Below are 20129 nucleotides of genomic sequence, written 5' to 3'. Positions count from 1 at the left end.
AAACTCCTGATGTTGAAAGGTCATAAAAACAGACTGTATTCAAATCACTTCCTGTTTTGCCAGCAGAGCCACAAGTAAGTTCCAAGTGGGAAAGTGACTGTTCAAAGTGGCAAATGCAGGATGAAAAGGACAGCTACACAGCACTCTCAGAAATCTACAGCAGTGAAATCTTTGACGAAAGACTGTCATCTGCCTCTGGGCTTTCTACAGGATTGTTTTGGCCTTTACATCCCTCAGCACTTGAATTTTCAACTTATCTGTTGCATTTCTTCAAATGCTGATTTGTGGTAACTCAAATTATCTTAAGAAGAAGTCACCAAGGAGGAGCCCAAGAACTCGTAGCTAGAAGCTGTCAGAAGCTGCATTTAGGGGATTGAGAGTGGTGAGAGAAGTCTTGGAGCAAGAATGCAGGACACCAGGGTAAAAGCCCAGTCCGTAGAATCCTTCCCTAAGCACTTTGAACACGACGAGGTCAAAGACAGTTCGCTTGGCTGGTTGAGCCTTTGGAAACCCAGTGGTGTCACCCACCAGAAGACCCAAAGCTTCAGAGTACTCACACACCGTCTTTCTCCTGGGAAGTGGTCTTTAAGAAGGTATCTAATTCTTTATCTAATACTGAGTTTTTAATAATAGCATCCAACTCATGGAGGAGTTGTGAGGATCAAATGAGTTAACTCATTATAAGTCTCTTAGAAATATGTCTGCTTAAACCGTCCCCTTCTAATTGAGTTCCCAAACTGCCCTCTAAGCATTCAAAACACTCCCCAACCCCCTTTGTTGTTTGTTTGTTTGTTTTTGTTTTTTGAGACGGAGTCTCGCTCTGTCGCCCAACCTGGAGTGCCATGGTGCGATCTCCGCTGACTGCAACCTCTGCCTCCTGGGCTGAAGTGATTCTCCTGTCTCAGCCTCCCGAATAACTGGGATTACAGGCACCCGCCACCACGCCTGGCTAATTTTTATATTTTTAGTAGAGATGGGTTTTCACCATGTTGGTCAGGCTGGGGTTGAACTCTTGACCTCAAGTGATCCACCCACCTTGGCCTCCCAAAGTGCTGGGATTACAGGCATGAGCCACCATGCCCAGCCCCCAACCCCCTCCCCCAACTCTCTTTTATAAGTATGTTTTGTTCTCACTATTCTTAGAGCCAGTGCTTTTACCCTAGGGGAAAATGGAACATCTGGATAGGCAGATTGCCATGGATGACTCTGTCCTTAATGAACTATGTGACTTTGGCTGAAATATAAGCTGCAGTTTGCTCATTAGTAAAATGGGAACAACGAATTTTATCTCATAGGGTTGTAGTGAGAATAACATAACTAATGTTTAAAAAGTGCAAGCCAGTCCCTTCCGCAGAAAATAATAATAATAATAATAAAATAACAAAAACAATCGTCACTTTATTCATGGACGTTGAAATTTGAGTTTCATATCATTTTCACATGTCATGAAATACTATCCTTCTTTGAATTTACTTTAACCATTTAAAAACATAAAAGTTATTGGTAGCTCATGGGCTGCACAAAACAGGTGGGTAGGGCTGGGTTCGGCCACAGGCCCTATTTGGTCAGGCCCTGATTTAGCTCCTCTGCCCTTCACTCATCCTTGGATAAGGTCTTTGCTAGTTCTCTACTCACATCTCTATCCAACCAGCCTTCCATTTCCTCAGATTGGCTCTGACAAACTTTTGCTTGTATTACCATCTTCCATTTTTCTCTTTAGAGCTCAACTCAAATCATTCATTCATTCATTCATGTGTACATCTATCTGTTTTTGTTTCATTTTAACCCAAACCAAAAATGGCCAATAATGTATTAATCTATTGAATAAATGTTCAGTAAGAGTTGCTGTTGGCTATTCTGCTGAGGAATACTCCTGACATGACTTTCTCTTGGAAAGCTGCTGCTAAGACCTCCCTTAACTGAAACTTGGTCTTCTGAGACTATCACCTCCCTTGTCTGCTGTCAGATATTCTCCAACAAAGCCTGTTCTTCATGTGGATCCCATTGAGGACTTCCTTTCCATTCCCACTGTTTCCACCCTACTTGAGATTTTCTTTATTTTTCACTTATTGTGCTATTTAAAAACAAAACAAAACAAAAACAAAAAAAAACTTTTAAGTTCAAGGGTACCTGTGCAGATTTGTTACATAGGTAAACATGTTTCATGGGGGCTTGTTTTACAGATCGTTTCACCACTCAGGTATTAAGCCTAGTACCCACTAGTTATTTTTCCTGATTCTCTCCTTCTTCCCATACTCCACCTCCAATAGGCCCAGTATGTGTTTTTCCCATCTAATGTTTCCATATTTTCTCATTATTTAGCTCCCACTTATAAGTGAGAATATGCAGTATTTGGGTTTCTGTTCCTGCATTAGTTCGCTAAGGATAATGGCCTTCAGTTCCATCCATGTCCCCACAAGGACATGATCTCATCCTTTTTTATGGCTGCTTAGTATTCCATGGTATACATATATCACATTTTCTTTGTCCAGTCTGTCATTGATGAGCATTTAGGTTGTTTCCATGTATTTGTTATTGCATATAGTGTTGCAATAAACCTTCACATACTTGTGTCTTTATAACAGAACAATGTATATTCCTTTGGGTATATACCCAGTAATGGGATTGCTGGGTTGAATGGGATTTCTGTCTTTAGGTCTTTGAGGAATCGCCACACTGTCTTCCACAATGGTTGAACTAATTTACACTCCTACCAATGGGGTATAAGTGTTTCCTTTTCTCCACAACCTTGCCAGCACCTGTTATTTTTTAACTTTTTCATAATAGCCACTGTGACCGGTGTGAGGTGGTATCTCATTGTAGTTTTTATTTGCATTTCTCTAATGATAAGTGATGTTGAACTTTTTATTCATATGATTGTTGGCTGCATACATGTCTTCTTTTGAAAAGTATCTATTCATGTCCTCTATCCACTTTTTAATGTTTTTTTTCTTGTAAATTTATATAAGTTCCTTATAGATGATGGATACTAGACCTTTGTTAAGTGCATAGTTTGCAAAATTTTTCTCCCATTCTGTAGGTTGTTTATTCTGTTTATAGTTTTCTTTTGCTATAGAGAAGATCCTTAGTGTAATTAGTTCTCATTTGTGAACTTTTGCTTTTGATGTCTTCGTCATGAAATCTTTGTCCATGTGTATGTCCTGCATGGTATTGCCTAGGTTGTCTTCCAGGGTTTCTATAGTTTTGCGTTTTATATTTAAGTCTTTAATCCATCTTGAGTTAATTTTTATATATGGTGTAAAGAAGGGGTGCAGTTTCAACCTTCTGCATTTTTCTGGCCAGTTATCCTATACTGTGCTGTTTTGTTAATTGGGTTTCCTGCTTTAGGAATCACACAGATCCTAACCAATTTTATTGCCATGTCAACTTCATGTTTCTTTTTTTTTTTTTAAGTAAGTTTAGATAGACACTCTTTTCTTTCTCTTATAATATTTAGTCTCCCCACTGACCCCCAAGTCAAGTACAAGATCCACTCTGCAGCTCCCCCAATAATTATCCAGAATTGTGTCTCATTTATCTCTAATTTTGCATTTATATCCCCTTCAAATTGTGCTGCTTCTCTGGATACGTTCCTATGCTTTTTTGCCTACAGCCTCTCCTCACAATAGTTCCTTCTGTAACATGCTGCTTCCTTTCTTACCACATCCATTGAAAAATTTTCTATTCTTCATATGCTACCACTTTCATATATCCTTCCATATTTCCCTCAAAAAATTCAGCACTCATGCTCATAATTTCTGATATTCTTGCAAGCATTCATCCTTGTGTTATTGTTGTTTAATATATTCGCCTTAACTCCCCTGCTTGTCCCCATGTGACTTAGCTCATAAAGACAGGAACTGAGTCACAGCTACTTCCCTGATGTGTTGCCCAAAGTAGACTTTCAGTTCTTTTTTAAATAATTAAGAATGTGCTTGAGCATTTACACTCTTGAGATGTTGTCTGCTATCAGATGTCCTCCATCCTTTTCATTATTGAGTAGCTCTATATGTTACCAATAACACCAGACTTCCATTTCTTGAGCACTTACTATGTGCCAGAAATTGTATGGACCTTATAAAATTTAATGTAAATCCTACATTTACTTGGAGTATATCCAAGGATTTACTCTTTGTAGTACCTCCATCAACTTCCCCCTATTACAAATGAGAAAACCAAGTTTCTGAGAGATTAAGCTACCTAGCCAAAAACTGCAGGACTGGTGTTGTATTGTAGGTCTGTCAAATCCCAGGACTAGCGCTCTCACAAAAATCTTTATATTCAGCCAAAACTTGCTGCCCTGTAATAGATAGTACTCCTATTTCTGGTTGCTTAAACTAAACAGAAGTAATTCAGTTCTTTCTCCATATAACAACCATTAAAAAACTTGAAATCAACCATCAGGACAACCTTACTCCCCAAAGTGTCTCTTTCATAGCTCCTAATTATTTCTTCTGCAATATAGCGTTATGTAATTCATTACTCTGGCCCCTCCTTTGGAAATACTCTAGTTTGTCTGGGTTCCTTTAAATGGTGATGTTTGAAAATAAACACAATATCCCCAAAGCTACCTAAAAAGTGGAGATGTATTTTCCAGGCTTACACTAGTGTTTCCCAAAGTTCCACCCAACCCAACTTCTTTCAGATTTTACTCTGCAAAAAAAAAGGGTTCCACAGTCAAATAATTTAAAAAGTGCTGAATTGAGTAGCTTCCTCTGGATATTTATAGTGCACATTAGTATATTAAAGATTCATAAAACCTTTGTCACATGTCCTCTTCAGATGCAAATATATCATGGCTATGACATTTCTCTGATTAATCTTGCAGTCCCTCAAAAGACCAAAAAAAAGAGGAAATCTTGTTGCTTTCAGCATGATTTGTGTTTGATTAAGTGCTGGTTTCAGCAATCAAAACTTCCTTTTAAAATTGCATATAGAATATCTGTTTCATAATCCATACTGCATCTGGAATTTCCTTCTAGCTGGCTGGTTGGAATTACCGAATCTTGAAAATCTTTTTTTCCCTTTTTTTTTTTTTTGAAAATTGAAGCAACAATCTAGCACATCTATCATTTGCCATGACTTTTCAAAAGTTACCAGCAATGACATCAGTATTGCTTTTACGAGTTCTTTCAGCACACTGAAATGTAATTTTTTTAGACTTTAAATTATCACCTAATTTAAAATTCTTATTTATTTTCTTACCTATTTTGGACATCCATCCCCTATTACATATCAATTATTAAGCTGTTACTGTGTCAAAGTGCCTTATATACTTCTAACACTCTGGGGGATGGAACTATTGATACCATCAAGTGAGACTCAGAGCAGATAAATAGTATAAGACCTCATAAGTCCTAAGAGAAGAGCCTGGGTTCAAATTAATGTTTGATTCCAAGGCTCATTTAAAAAAATTATACCATATTACCTCTCACCTTTCTGTGTCTTTCCAACATGAAGATTATTTTCCATGTTACAGCAGATAGGAGCAAAGAAAAAGTGGAATAATTCTGTGTTCTTTCTATCACCTTTTAATGGAACACCATCTTTGCTAGGTCAAAAAACAAAGGCTTTCCCTTGTTCATTCTTCTTCCTCTGTATGTGGTATACCAAAAAATAAACAAATGAATAAAAGAGAAGAAAAAACAATAGCAAAGGCTTCAGGACCCTTTTTCTTCTGCACAGCATTGTTCCAATATTTCTGTTCATCCTGGTCTTTAGTCTTCCGAACACCGTACTCATTGGTCTAGCTTCTTATTCTTATGTCCGATCATCTAAATAGCATAATACATAGTAGGTATATGTTAACAACAATATTGCTAAAATATCTTAGTCAAATAGGTTAAAGAATCCCATTTTCTTTTCACTTGACAAGAATGGAGGAAGACAGTATTTTATACAAATTGATTGATTTACTTGATCTGCTAGCTTATTTGAAATTTATCAGGAAGACTGATCCAACTGTGGTCTCAAAGGAAGGATTGGAATTATAGCACATAAAATTTTAGAGCTTGATTAGACTGGTAATTTCAGTAAAATATAATAGGCATCAGGAATCTTACATTCCACAAGAGACTTAGGTAAGTTTCTCATAAACATGGAAATAAGAAGCAAAAAAATTGAATGCTATACAAGCCTTGCCTCTTACTAGGTAAATCTGCTCTAAACTTTTTTTTCCATATATAAAAAATATGTGGAAAGATGAGAGGTGAGATGATCTTTAAGCTTTCTTGAAGTTCTCGTTAAATGCCTTCCATCTTTTAAAAAGATAAGTTTTTGTGAGCTTGTGAAACTAAAAGTAGTTGTATATATATTCATAGCTAGTAGAGCCACTGTATCTAAAGATTGTCAATAAATCGTAAATGGTAACCTAAAGATGGTCTCTGGGTAAGAAGCCCCTTGACTTTATGGTATTAGGCAAATTTACCAATGTGAGTTGCTTAAGGTCACACAGCTGGTAATAATGCCATATATTTTGTTACTATTAATAACTTAGTTGTTTCAATTACACTTTATTAATGTGGAGTTTATGATAGTTTCGTTTTAATTAACTTAAAACAAGAAAGGCCCAAAATACCCAATCAGGGACAAACCAAACCATCTTGTGATGCAGATGAAATACTTGGATGATAATTAATTGAGAAGGAAGAGAGAAGATGGACAGACAAATCCTGTTAAAAGACATAATGAGTAATCAGTGAAATTCTAGAGATATAAAGCTTATATGAAATATTTAGGATGTGAACAAAGAATAAGGCACAACAAAAAAGAGTCTGTGAACTAACTTTCCATTTAATAATAAAAAAATTTTTAAGTCACCTTGAAAGTACCAGATCTCCTCTCAAAGGTAAAGGTCAGTAAGTATTTAGAACCTGAAAAATTAGCAAGAACTGGACAGCTATCAAAACAAAAAAACAAACAAAACTACAATAATACAATTCGTGAACTGAGATTTTGCCTCACTGTCGTTGTTACAGATGATGCAAACTTCAGTGACTACTGTAAGGGGTAGCAGTAGTGTGGAGGTGGGGATCTGGTGAAGGGAAAAGCTTCATGTAAAAGGAATTTTATAAATAGAGGGATTGTGGTAAGCAAACTTCTCTGGCATCTGGTGAAGAAGTATGTGCTCAATATACCAAAAAATATAGTCTATGAAACCTCAGGACTAGAACATTCTCCTGGGCTAGAACATTCTTATATGAGATGCCTTGTAATATGATTTGGCTGAGTTCCCACCCAAATCTCATCTTTGATTATAACTCCCACTATCCACATGTCATGGGAGGAACCCAGTGGGAGGTGACTGAATTATAGGGGCAGGTCTTTCCCATGCTCTTATCATGATAGTGAATGGATCTCTCTAGATCTGATGGTTTTAAAACTGGGAGTTGCCCTACACAAGTTCTCTCTCTGCCTACTGTCATCCACGTAAAATGTAATTTGTTCCTCTTTGCCTTCTGCCATGATTGTGAGGCCTCCCCAGCCACATGGAACCATGAGTCAAATTAAACCTCTTTCTTTTGTAAATTTCCCAGTCTTGGGTATGTCTTCATCAGCAGCGTGAAAACAGATTAATACACCTTGCTTGGGCATGATCTGAGAACATATGCCTGCGGGGCCCAAAGACTACTTTTTAAAACTTTTAAGCATAATTTTCATATGATAAACTATACAAATCTCAAGGGTACAGGTGGAGGAAATTTCATATATGTATATATCTATATAACCATTGCCCAGATCAAGTCTCCTTTCTATAATATTTACATTTCTAGTCTCCTAGAGGATTAACTCATGTCTGCAATCAACAATACTCTCTCCACCCCGAGACAAACACCATTTGGACTTTAACTTTCCCAGATACGTTTTGCTTGTCTTGACCATCATATGAAAAGGTCATACAGAGTACTATGCATACTACAGTCTTTTGTGTCTGCCTTCTTTAGCTCTACATAATATGTTTGAAATACACCCACATTTTGTGCATCGACAGTTCATTCATGTCAATACACATTCCATTATATAAATATTCCATAATTTTTAAAACCATTTTCTTTTACTTAATTGGGCATTGGCACTCTTTCTTCCAGTTTGGGCTATTAGGAGCAATGCTGGCAGAAACATTTCTGCACCTGTCTTTTGTGGATATATGCACTCATTTCTATTATCATGAGTGAAATTGCTGTGTCATAGGACATTTTTTGGATTGCCAGTCACATTTGCTTTACCCTTCTGAGAGTATGTAGCAGTGTCTATATTTTAGTCAACAAATACTGACTGCCTTTTAGATCTTTAACCAATGGTATGGTGGAGCTGATTGTTAGAATTTCAGGAACTTTGTGAGCTGGTTGATATCACATGAGTAGCTTGAAATGAGCCATGGTGGGAGTATTTATGTAACTGAACACAGTTCTGGATGCTCACTGCTTGCAGAGTCCAAGTAACAAGAGCAATATCTGGTAGAAAGAAATAGAGACTTTGTTAACCAATACGAGCAAAGTGGAAGTGGCCAGATTCCCATATAAAGCAACCACATTGATTTTTTGTGGGAAGGCAGGAATTTAAAGAAGGAAAACTTACTAAGGAATGCAGGCAAGAATTGGCCTGAGTACAGTGTCTGTGTGTCTTGTTCTAGTGGCTATCTTGAGTCCTGGTCCACCTTGATCTCTGGCAGATGTGTTCTCAACAATGGCCAGTTGTTAACTAGCGGCCTTGACATGTCTCTAGAATTTTGCAACTGGGTCTTCAGACTTGGTCTATCTCATGACTAACCCCTGGGACTTCTAAGAAGGCACATACTTGGATACTAGTGTCCAGTTTAGATAAATGTGAAGGGGAGTATATGGTGAGAAAAAAAGGGACATGAAGTATATTTTAAGACTAAGGAAAAAGGCTTCTGCAGTTTGCTGCAAGGTTATATCTTAAAACCCAAGAGAAAGGAAAAAAAAAAAAAGTTTAAAATGCATTTTGAAGTTAAGCTGCCCAGTTACATTTACACCATGAAGACTGGAAAACTCTATGAATCAGATCTTTTAAAAAAAAATCTCCTTGGAGAGCAGATTGTTAAACAATTAGCAGTGCACTATTGTTTTTAGCCCTGTGGTTATTTGCAAAGTGGCTTTGGAGAACCTGAACCTTCTTTTAAACTGGCTGAGTTGTGGTAATGCCATACAGGCTACCTTTCTCCAGTCTCCAGCATGAACTTCCTGAAGCGTGTGGCTAATGACTGTATGTGGGAACCACCGGAAGGGGAGGTGCCATCTTCCAGCATCTCTTAATTAATTGGTTGTACCCTTGCTATGATCTAGAGACAGAGATATCATTGTTCCTATGTCTACCAGTTACTAGTATGGCATTGAGCAGGTTATTTATGTTCCCTGAGCTTTATTTTCTTACCTATGAAATAGAGATAATAATTCCTACCTCATAAAAATTTGCGAGGATTAAAAGAAATAATACGTATCAAGTTTCAGCCTAATGCCTGGCATATAATAAACTCTCTGGTGTGAGGTTGACTTCTTTAACTTTCAGTTCCTTCATTTATGGGATGAACACAGTAATGCTGTATTAGTCAGGTTTCAATACAAATGGCAAAATCTCTGTCCAGGGTTCCAGAGATAATTTTTAATACGGGTAGCTCATGATAAAGGTGTTGGAACTGAAAAGCAAACAAGGAAAGTGAGCAAGCCCTCAGGACAGCATGCCCTTGCCACCTGTACCACCTGTAGGAGCAGGTGTTATCTGGAGCTCAAGCTGCCTAGTGGGAGGTAGAACAATGGAGGGGACACAAGCACTCTTGAGGATGCTGCCTGAAACACCAGGACATGGGCAGAAGTACCCAGTGTCTCCTCTTCCTACCCCTCATCTCTACCAATTTTTCCACTTTCCTAAAACTAGCTGAAACCCAATTGGCAAAAAAGCATGGGTGATATAACTTGCAGGATTCAACTTTTTGAAGTACTTAGTAGAGGATGGGAAGGACCAGAATGGTATCTAGCATCAAACAGGCAATAATCAGAACAACTGCCTACTATAGTAAATTAATTTGTTGTGAGAGTGGAAAAAGAAAAAGGAAAAAAAAAGCATAAAGCAAAATACCAAGAATGTATTAAGTACTCACTGAATGCCAGATAAAATAGTGAAAACAAAAGGTGACTATTATGGTAGCTACAGGTCATTGAGGACTAGTACTCATGAACTCTTTGAGACTGCCTTTATTTGATGAGGGTATTTGACTGAAAACTATTTCTTGGGAATCTATCAGGGTTTTGGGAAACTCATCAGTGGGCACCCGATAATGGGAGGTCATTAGGAGTCCCATGATGATGGGATTCCTTTTCAGATGTGAGAATTTCAGAGCTGTCTGTCCCTTTCTCCTCCTGTGCTCCCAGGGGATCAGGAGATAGATTAATGGGCGACTCCCACTCCTGTTTCTCCATGTTACTCTGCTTACTAACTTCCTGTGTGACTTTGAGCAAGCACTTAATTCAGTTGCCTTGAATTTCTTCAATTGTAGAGAACTCGATGCCATCATTCACTTCCAGTTCTAAAATTCTAAGATTACTTGAGTTTACAGCTGTTAATCAGAGACACGGCTCATATTTCAGGCTGGAATTATGGATGCCATTTGTAAGACATTTGGCACTCGATGTGTCTCATTCTCTGACTCTTTGGTGCTCCTCCTTCCCTAATACAAATTCAAAGCTACTTTGCATTTCTAAGCATAGATTATACGATTGTGATGCACTAACAATTTGGAAAACATAAGGGGATCAAAGTAATTACCCATATGTTCTCAGGCAGTAGAAAATAATTAAAGTCTGTTTATCAATATGGCTAAAAACAAAAGGCATATGTATTCAATGTTTATTTTATTATTTCCTACATAGGACTCTAAGAGCTGTTGTTGTTATTGTTGTTGTCTTTAGAGACAGGGTCTCCAGGCTGGAGTACAGTGGCACAGTCATCACATACTGCAGCCTTGAACTCCTGGGCTCAAGCAATCCCCTTGCTTAAGCCTCCTAAGTAGCTAGGACTACAGGCACAAGCCACTATGCCTGGCTATGTTTTTTTTTTTTTTTTTGTAGAGTTGGGAAGTCTCACTGTATTGCCCAGTCTGGTCTTGAACTCCTGGCCTCAAGCAATCCTGCTGCATTGGCCTCCCAAAGCAGTTGTTTTTAAATGTAGTCAATGCCAATAGAAGTAGTAGCTCTTCTACCAGGATGCATGGGGTGTCAGTCTCTTCAAGTAGCTCAAAGATCATCTCTGGCAAAATACATTTCAGAGTTATCAATTTGGCACACATTTTGTGCCATCGAGTGAAATTTGCAGTTAATAAACACAAATTTATGGTTAAAAACAGAGGCGTAATGTTCCCAAAAGTGTATTTAAAGCCTTTCTGCTCTACTACTCCAAATTAATACTTCCACTGGTGCAGTTCTAGCAGTAGTGAAACGCAGATTGGGTCAGAGATGGTGAAAGTTTATGGAGATTAACTCAATAATTTTTGAAAATTTGCTTTTCGATAATTCTGAATTGATTTGTGGATTATCTTGTCTCCAAAACTCCATACTACTAAAACAGAAAAAAAAAAAAAAAGGAAGAAAAGACAATTGCTTAAAGTACAGTGATTTTTGTCTCTCACAAATGTATGCTCTGTTTTATACTGTGTTTCTAGTTATGGTGCCTAATGAAATTAGTTGAAATATTGGCTGGCCAGGCCTCACTAATGCAGGCCTCCATAGCAACTGTTTCAGTACTGGCTGAGTGGTTAAGTTAAATATTAGAAGCCGGTACCCTTACATAACTGCTGGAATGTAACAAACACCCACCAGGAGTTTTGCTTAGGCCTTTCCTGGGCCTTAAAACATGACAAAATAACAAAGGAACTCTTAACAGAATCTATTCAGGATTAAACAAGTTTTATTGTGGGTCTGAAGCAACTCCCCAGACCTCCACAAACAAGTTTATTGGAGGTCTGTGGGAACTCCGGGAAACTACATGATTTAGCAGGAGACAAGGTAAGGGTAATCACACCGGTACCTGAACCCATTTACATAAAGTAAATTTACCGAGGCTCCAGAGAAAGGTCTTCAGGACTCAGGCCTTAGGTACAGATTAAAAGAAGGTAATCACTTACATCATTAGATGAATGCATACTTACATGTAGACATACAGCTTAGAAGGTATATAAGCTTTGGAAAACTTTGTCATTTTGAGTTGGTCTGGTGATCCAGGCCTTCTCCCTGTAACTGGTTACGGAAATAAAAACTCTTTTCATTTTCTCCCCAATTCATCTGCATCTTGTTTTTGGCCCACAAGAAATAGCTGCCCTACCCTGAGTTTGGACCAGAAACAAAATGTCAAAGTTAATTAAAACTTTTCACAGTACATATTTGGTCTTTTACTAGTCAGATAAACAGTGAAAAGCTCATGTTTTTCATAATATTGCTGCTAGAATCATTTTTCTAAGTTTCATTTTTATCACCATTTTATCTCTAGTCAGGATAGGAAATTAATGCATATTGGAATTTAATTTGTTTGGGGAATTCATTTCGTTTAATTTGTTTTAAAATACTAACTGCAATCTGGTATTGAAAGGCGATACAGCTCAAACTTCTTAATAGCCATATCCAGGGAGACTTCCATAGTGAAAATGTGAGCCGAAAGTAGATATTGATGATATTCAAGAAAATAATTTCAGTAAATTTCAAATGAGCCAAAATCATGTATGAAAATTCAACTTGGAATTAGAATTCAAAGCAAGATCTCCATGAATACAGGGTGTTGCACCTGCTGCTAGGTGGCAGACAGAGGGAAGAATAAATGAGCTCCAGCTTTTGAGAAATTTAATTAAAAATTATATCAAACCTGGGATTCTCCTGAAAGAATTTGTTCTTACTTTAATAAAGGTTGTTTCTCATGGAGAATCAATTTTAATTTTTGACCAGGGTTGCAATTCTGTGCTGAAAATGACCTTTCTATGAGATCTTGTTCGTTTTTGCAAACACAATATATCCTCCCTGCCCTCAGGACCTTCCTTTAGCACCCAGACAGGACAGCATTTGCCAAAATAATGATAGGAATGCTCTGAAGACAATAGCTCGTCTCTAAATTTTATTACTATAAGTACAGTACGACAAAAGCCAGACCACAGGCAATACTGAGGTAAGAGGCAAATCACATCTGCTGCTCAGATAAAACATTTTCGTTTCCAACTTTTAAATTCCGAGAGAGAACCAGAGCAGATCAGTGACTTTCCGGGGTTAAAGGCTGTGGGAGGGTGAGCTACAAAAGAACAGCAAGAGGGAGTCTGTATGGAGAGATGGCACCATTCTGCATTCTGAACATGATGGTGGTGAGGGACTAATTGGCTAAGTTGGCTGGACTTCCTGGGTCAATAGGGACCTCCCTAAGGGGACTTTCCTCTAAGCCAAAATGAGTCATAGCTGCGAGCTAAGGGATTGAAACTTCAACCAATCAAAGAAGACTTTCCCCTAAGCCAAAATTAGTCACAGCTGCAAGCTAGGTGATACTTCAACCAATCATATAGGGAGTTTAAGCTCTGGGCTGCAGCCTGATGTTTTTAACCAATCAGGCCCGCCAATCCACGAGTGGATAGAAAATAAGCTAATTCTATAGGACAAAAAAAGGAAAAAAGGAGGGGTCCTAAGGGGATATAAGCATAAGACACCTAACCCAGAAAGGGCTAGCCTTCCAGGGCACACAAGGAAACCGCTTTCGCTCTCGTTTTACCTTCGTTTTCACTTTGATAAATCTTGTCGCCCTGCACACTCTTTGGATCCGCGCGTTTCTCTCATGGAGCTATAACATTCGCTGCTGCAGTCGGCTTCATTCCTTGAAGCTGGTGAGACCACGAACCCTTGGATCGAGAAAAGACCTTCAATCGGGAGAAGACTTCTCGTCTCACTGGCATTTGTCAAAACTCCTAGAACTGTACACCAAAAACGATTTTACTGTATGTAAATTTTAAAAAATAAACAAATTAGCATTGTCAACTTGGAAACTTTGAAAAAGTGTGTCAGTTTTGCTTTAGGTTAGACAGGCTCATCAGGAGGCTTGACGTTTAACCTGTCCCCTCCACCTCCCTAATTCCGTCTTCCCACCTCTCCTCAGTTTCTCACTTCCTTAAATTTTTCTAGGATTTCCTGACTTCTCTTCCTTTGCACACACACCAAAAACAAACAAACAAACAAACAAAACAAACAGAAAAACACCAACTTTGAGAGCCAAGGCCTCAGATTAATCATGGTGATTAAAGAATTCACGCCTGAGAAGGAATGTTCCAAAAGTCAGGAGAATGTGCTGATGGAAAAAGATCATAGGGAAAGTGTGGGTGGGTGGGAGAGGGGCATACTTTCACTCTTTTATTTTTATTATTTTTTTATTTTCTGCAAGAACCCTGTGAGTCTAAACAGAGGGAAGAAGAGGAGGATATTATAATAATCATACCTTATATTTGTAAACTGTGTTATAGTTTATAGTCATCTTCAATTAACTTCTTTAATACTCCATCAACCTGCATTGCCGCATTTTCCAGATGAAAAGACCATGGCCCAGAACAGTGAATTGCCAATGGTCACGAGACTAGGATGTGAAAGTTTGGCTTGAGGTATGAATTATGTTTTTCACCATGGGTAACCTCTGAGCTAAGAGTTTCTGAAAGAAATGTGTAGGTGGCAGGGTCGAATTTCCAAGCAGCAGGAGGCATTAAGAAAGGCATCAAGAGACACCATCTTACTCCTGCACAGACGTTAGTGTGGATGTGGTGAAAAACGAACGCTAATACACTGCTGGTGGGAATGTAATTTACTACAACCTATATGGAAAACAGTGTGGAGATTTCTTAAAGAACTAAAAGAAGGCGTACCATGTGATCCAGCAATCCCACTACTGGGCATCTACTCAAAGGAAAAGAAGTCATTATAGCAAAAAGACACCTGCACACATACGTTTTTAAAGCACAATTCACAATTGCAAAGTTATGGAACCAACCTAGGTGCCTATCTCCCAATGATTGGATAAAGAAAATGTGGTATATATACACTGTGGAATACTACTCAGCCATAAAAAAGAACAAAGTAACATCTTGCAGCAACTTGGATGGAGCTGGAGGTCATTATCCTAAGTGAAGTAACTCAGGAATGGAAATCCAAATACTACGTGTTCTCACTTATAAGCGGGAGCTGAGCTATAGGTACACAAAGGCATGACATTGGAGACTCAGAAGTAGGAGGGTCGGGGGCGGGCGAGAGATTAAAAAACTACATACTGTGTACAGTGCACACTACTCAGGCGACAGGCACACTACAATCTCAGACTTCACCACTATACAATTCATCCATGTAACCAAAGCCCTCTTGTATCCCAAAAGCTATTGAAATTTTAAAAACATTTAAAAAATAAAGACATCAAGAAATTTTAGGCCGGGTGCAGTGGCTCATGCCTGTAATCTCAACAGTTTGGGAGGCCAAGTTGTAATCTCAACAGTTTGGGAGACCAGGTGGATCACTTGTGGTCAGGAGTTGAAGACCAGCCTGGCCAATATGGTGAAACCGCATCTCTCCTGAAAATACAACAATTAGCCGGGTGTGGTGGCATGCACCTGTAATCCCAGCTACTTGTGAGGCAGAGGCAGGAGAATGGCTTGAACCCAGGAGGTGGAGGTTGCAGCAAGCCAAGATCGCTCCACTGCGCTCCAGCCCCGGCAACAGAGCAAGAGTCTGTCAAAAAAAAAAAAAAAAAAAAAAAAAAAAAAGGCTTGTTGCTCTTGTGAAATGATAAGAAGTTATAGATGATGGAATGTTGACTGTGAGAGGAAACGTTCATTCTCAGAATCAAAGTCAGTAGCCACTGGGTATCTATGTCACTATGTTGCTTCAGAAAAATACAATTTTTAAAGTTATTCCTTGAAATATTTCAGGCTGCTCATTTTTCCTATCTTTCTTATAGTGACTCTGCCTACCTATTACTTTCTCTTTTCTTAGCTACTGTGCTTACCATGTCTTGTATTACTCAGTAACTCAGGGGAGAGATATGAATGGGCTCAAAGCACTAAAGCCCAATAGAGAACAAGACATGAAGCAGAGGTCTCCTCACCACACCTATTCCAGGTGCTGTTTCAGGCTTCTGTTCGGCAAGCAGCTACCAGGTCCACTTCTCCAGGTCGACCCCTGATGCTGAGAGTGAAACAAAATCATTCAGAGGATTCAGATAAATGCCTTCTCTGCCTAGGTGGGCTAACGTCTGTTTCTATTGCTTATAAAGGGGGATCCTGAATACCATAGTGTTTTTAAACAATTTTTTTCTGACCGTATTTCTTGGGACCTTTCCATTCTGCAGGTCTCTCAGGAGCCATGTGGAGAGGGTAGAGTTAACCCAAGCCAGCAGCTTCCTGGGTTCTCCTTCAACCAGAGCAGATCAACTTAGTTTTCTTGTGAAAAAGAATTTCTGCTACACCAAAAAAAAAAAAAAAAAAAAAAAAAAAAAAAAAAAAAAAAAAAAGGTCTGGAAACTACATGCGGATGACAGGAAAGAAGTTATTTTATCTTTCTTGACTTTTTCTAGACTTTCTCTGGATACCAACACAGAGCCTTTCAGACCCAAGTCCTCCAGGTTCCCATGGAAGATCTAGTAGTAAAGAGTCCAAGCAGCTGCCTGCTATCTCCTCAGCAGCCAGAGCTGGTCCTGCTTCTCTTTGTTACCTGGGTCTTGGAGACTGGGTCTGATTTCTGCCACTTCTTAGCTGTCTCATTTTGGACAAATACCTTACTTCTGCTGAACTTAAATTCTTCTCTCTGTAAAATAGAACATGAATAATACTATTCTGTCAACCTCATATGATACCTATGAGGCTCAAATGATCTAATAAGTATCACCTTATGCATTTATAAATTATTCTATACATACAAGATGAAACTATTATAACTATTACAGTATAAAATCTTAAATCAGTTGGTGAGCTTGTTTCCTGGATGTGAATGAATTAAGCTAGTCTATTCTATGTAAAAACAGCTAGCTCTTTTCACAGGAGGATGCATTGACTTATACTACAGCTCTGTGGTTAAATTCTGATATGACACTGATGTTTTATTTTGTTTTGTTTTATTTTCTTAGACACGGGATCTTTCAATGTTGCCCAGGCTAGTCTTGAACTCCTCGCCTCCCACCATCCTTCCACCACAGCCTCCCAAAGCTATGGGATTACAGACGTGAGCCAGTGTACCCTGCTGAAATTTTATAATGTGTAATCTTTAAACCTCAAGGGCCTACAGGCTTTGTCAGAAAAAAAAAAAAAAAGAAAATTTTGACAGTGGCTGCAATGGTTGCAGTCAGGCACATGGGTAATAAATCCTAGGCCTATAAAGTAAATTTGACCTCTTACCTGTGTAACTGGAGTTTGTTCAGTGTTTCACTGACAGGTACAGGTTATAAACATGTGTATCGGAGGTAGAACAAAGACAAAATGGAATCAGTCACCCTGTCAGGTGACTAACCTTAGTCCTACCTGCTCAACTGCATGTACACCTCATATATATATATGATATATATATATCATATATATATGATATATATATCATCATATATCATATATATAAGATATATATATATATATATCTTCTATGGATAGTGTTGTAGCAGGATGAGCCACGGACAAAACCTCTCAGACACTGAGATAGTGAAGGGAGTGGCTTTAATCAGCTGGGAGCATCATCAGCAGGCTAGCATCTGAAAATCCGAGCTCATCAGGCGCTCAACTTCTGTCCCTTTTAAGGGCTCACAACTCTAAGGGGGTTCACGTGAGAGGGTCATGATTGATTGAGCAAGCCAGGGGGTACGTGACAGGGACCGTAAGCACTGGTGGTCAGAGTGAAACAGAACAGATCGGGAGATTTCACAATGTCCTTCCATACAATGTCTGGAATCTACAGATAACATCAGTTGCTAGGTCAGGGGTCAAATTTTAACTACCAGGCTTAGGTCAGGTAGGCCCAGGCCTGGTTCCTTGGTTTGGGGTCTGGTTCCTAGGCACTGGGCTACCTGCCTATAGTTTCACTTCTCTTTCCTTTTCTGAGTATAAAACAATATAAAACAATATGAGAAGGTCTCTGTCTTCCCTCAGTGTCGCTGAGCACCAGTCAGAATCACAGGAATGTAACTGCTGCTTCTTGGCCCTGCTTCTCCCACCTTCTGTATCACCTGCATCCTTCTATTAGGAAATTATATACTGTGCCTCATGGAACCTACTTTGGAGACTCATTCTCACTCTGCACTGAGTCTGTGTTTCCAGGCTTAAGACCTCAAACGTGGCTCAAAATATACCTAACCATAATTTTTCTGAGTTTTAGTGCCTGTTATTTCACTTTTCAGTTGACAGCTTTAAGTGACTTACTTGTGATAAAAGATGTAAGTGCCAAAACCCTTATATTTTCATTTGTATACATGTGTATATTTATAATTATATACAAATATCAATTATATGCCGTTTCAATGGTTGGTATTTTAAATACATATTTTGATAGACTTGAATAACATTTATATATTTTTTATGTGTAGTGATTATTTTACTAATTTGTACATTTATAATTTCTATGAATTTTATTAAGTACTTTCAATGTACAACACTGTGTGATTCTATACTTATTTTATGTAAAGGTGGATTGGTCTAGGTTGTATGAGTTTTGGTTATTAGCCTGAAGAGCTTGAAAACTACTTAACTACAAAGCAATTGCTAACAACTTCACAGCAACTTCCCAAGAACAAAGTAGTTGCTAAGAAGCCATTGCAAGTTGAGAAAATTCATGTGATGAAAAACAATGTGTTAGTAAGAAGCAGAGTAATTGCATTAAAAAATAAGTAATTAGAAAGGTAAAAAATACATGAACTTGAGAAACTGAAAGAATGGCTTTGCCCATAGAAAAGTAGGATCCAGCTGGAGACACTCAGTGAAATTTTAGAACATGAAAAACCTTTCCAATACAGACAGAATGAAAAGAGGAAGGAGTACAGAATATTCTTGTCCAGTAACTTGTATCCACTTTTAACGACCACTGCCACCTGGTGGCTTGTGACCCTGTTTCCACTGAAGGAAGAAACCCTGTTTGGTCTTGATTTTGCAGACCTAAGCAGGGATAAAACAGGATAAAAAGAACACTGGCCTGGAACACCAGGGATCTAAGTTTCTGGAGCACAGAGGTTAAAGACCATAATACATCTTGTCCATCGAGATCCATTAACTAAAAATACCTATACTTTAATGATTTCTTATGAAATTTGCAGCCAAAGCTGGAATCCAGAAAGAATTCTGACATGAATTAAAATCTTCAAATCCCATCATGTATGTTGAATTACTCCTTTTTTTTTTTTTTTTTTTTTGATTCAACAAGCCTCATGTCTCCCATCCTGTTAGACCTTGGTAGTTTAAGCCCATATCTCTCTCCTGAGTTACTGAGTAATAGAAGATATGGCAAGCACAGTAGCTAAGGAAAGAGGAAGTGATAGGTGGAGAGACAGTCACAGTGAGAAAGCCAGGAAAAATGAGCAGCCTGCAATATTTCAAGGAATAAGTTTACAATTGTATTTTTCTGAAGCAACATTGTGGGATGAGTACACATAGCTACTACTGATTTTGATTCTGAGAACGAAACTCCCTCTCACGACCAACATTTCCTCACCTATAACTTTATATCATTTGCCAACAACAAGCTATTTTACAGCTTCTTGATGCTTTTCTTAATGCGTTCTGCGGCCTGGAAATTCTTTTCTGTACACATTTATTTCAGAAATCCCTAGTTCAAAGGTTACCCCTGCTATAAAGGCTTCCAACACTCTCTCCAAGCAGAGGCAACATTTCTCCCTTGTGTTCCACAATTGGTTGCATTTTGTTTTCACCATACTGTATTCTTACTAAACCCTCATTATACTCCTATCTAAACAACATGTACTGTCTTAGTCTGTTTGAGTCCCTATAATAAAATGCTATAAACTAGGTATCTTATAAACAATAGAAATTTATTTCTTATAGTTCTAAAGGCTAGGGAGTCCAAGATCAAGGCATTGGCAGGTTCCATGTCCAGTGACAGTTTGCTTTTTCATAGACGGAGCCTTTTAAA

At 38.4% G+C, this 20129-nt stretch overlaps 1 long non-coding RNA gene across 2 annotated transcripts in view; it reads left to right on the top strand.

The window, feature by feature from the left end:
• Window positions 1-20129, top strand: part of LOC105492590 (uncharacterized) — a 79348-nt gene that overhangs the window by 15770 nt on the left and 43449 nt on the right. Inside the window, exon 4 of one of the 2 annotated variants that reach the window (XR_011609719.1) lies at window positions 67-593. This is a non-coding gene — a long non-coding RNA (uncharacterized lncRNA). Of the gene's footprint in view, window positions 1-63; window positions 594-20129 lie in introns of both variants that reach the window. The other variant, XR_011609720.1, reaches the window with a different exon arrangement.

This window comes from Macaca nemestrina, chromosome 11, assembly GCF_043159975.1.
Source record: "Macaca nemestrina isolate mMacNem1 chromosome 11, mMacNem.hap1, whole genome shotgun sequence".
Lineage (NCBI taxonomy): Eukaryota > Metazoa > Chordata > Mammalia > Primates > Cercopithecidae > Macaca > Macaca nemestrina.
The sequence above is the reverse complement of the archived record's forward strand: the minus strand, read 5'-3'. Positions and strand labels throughout refer to the sequence as shown.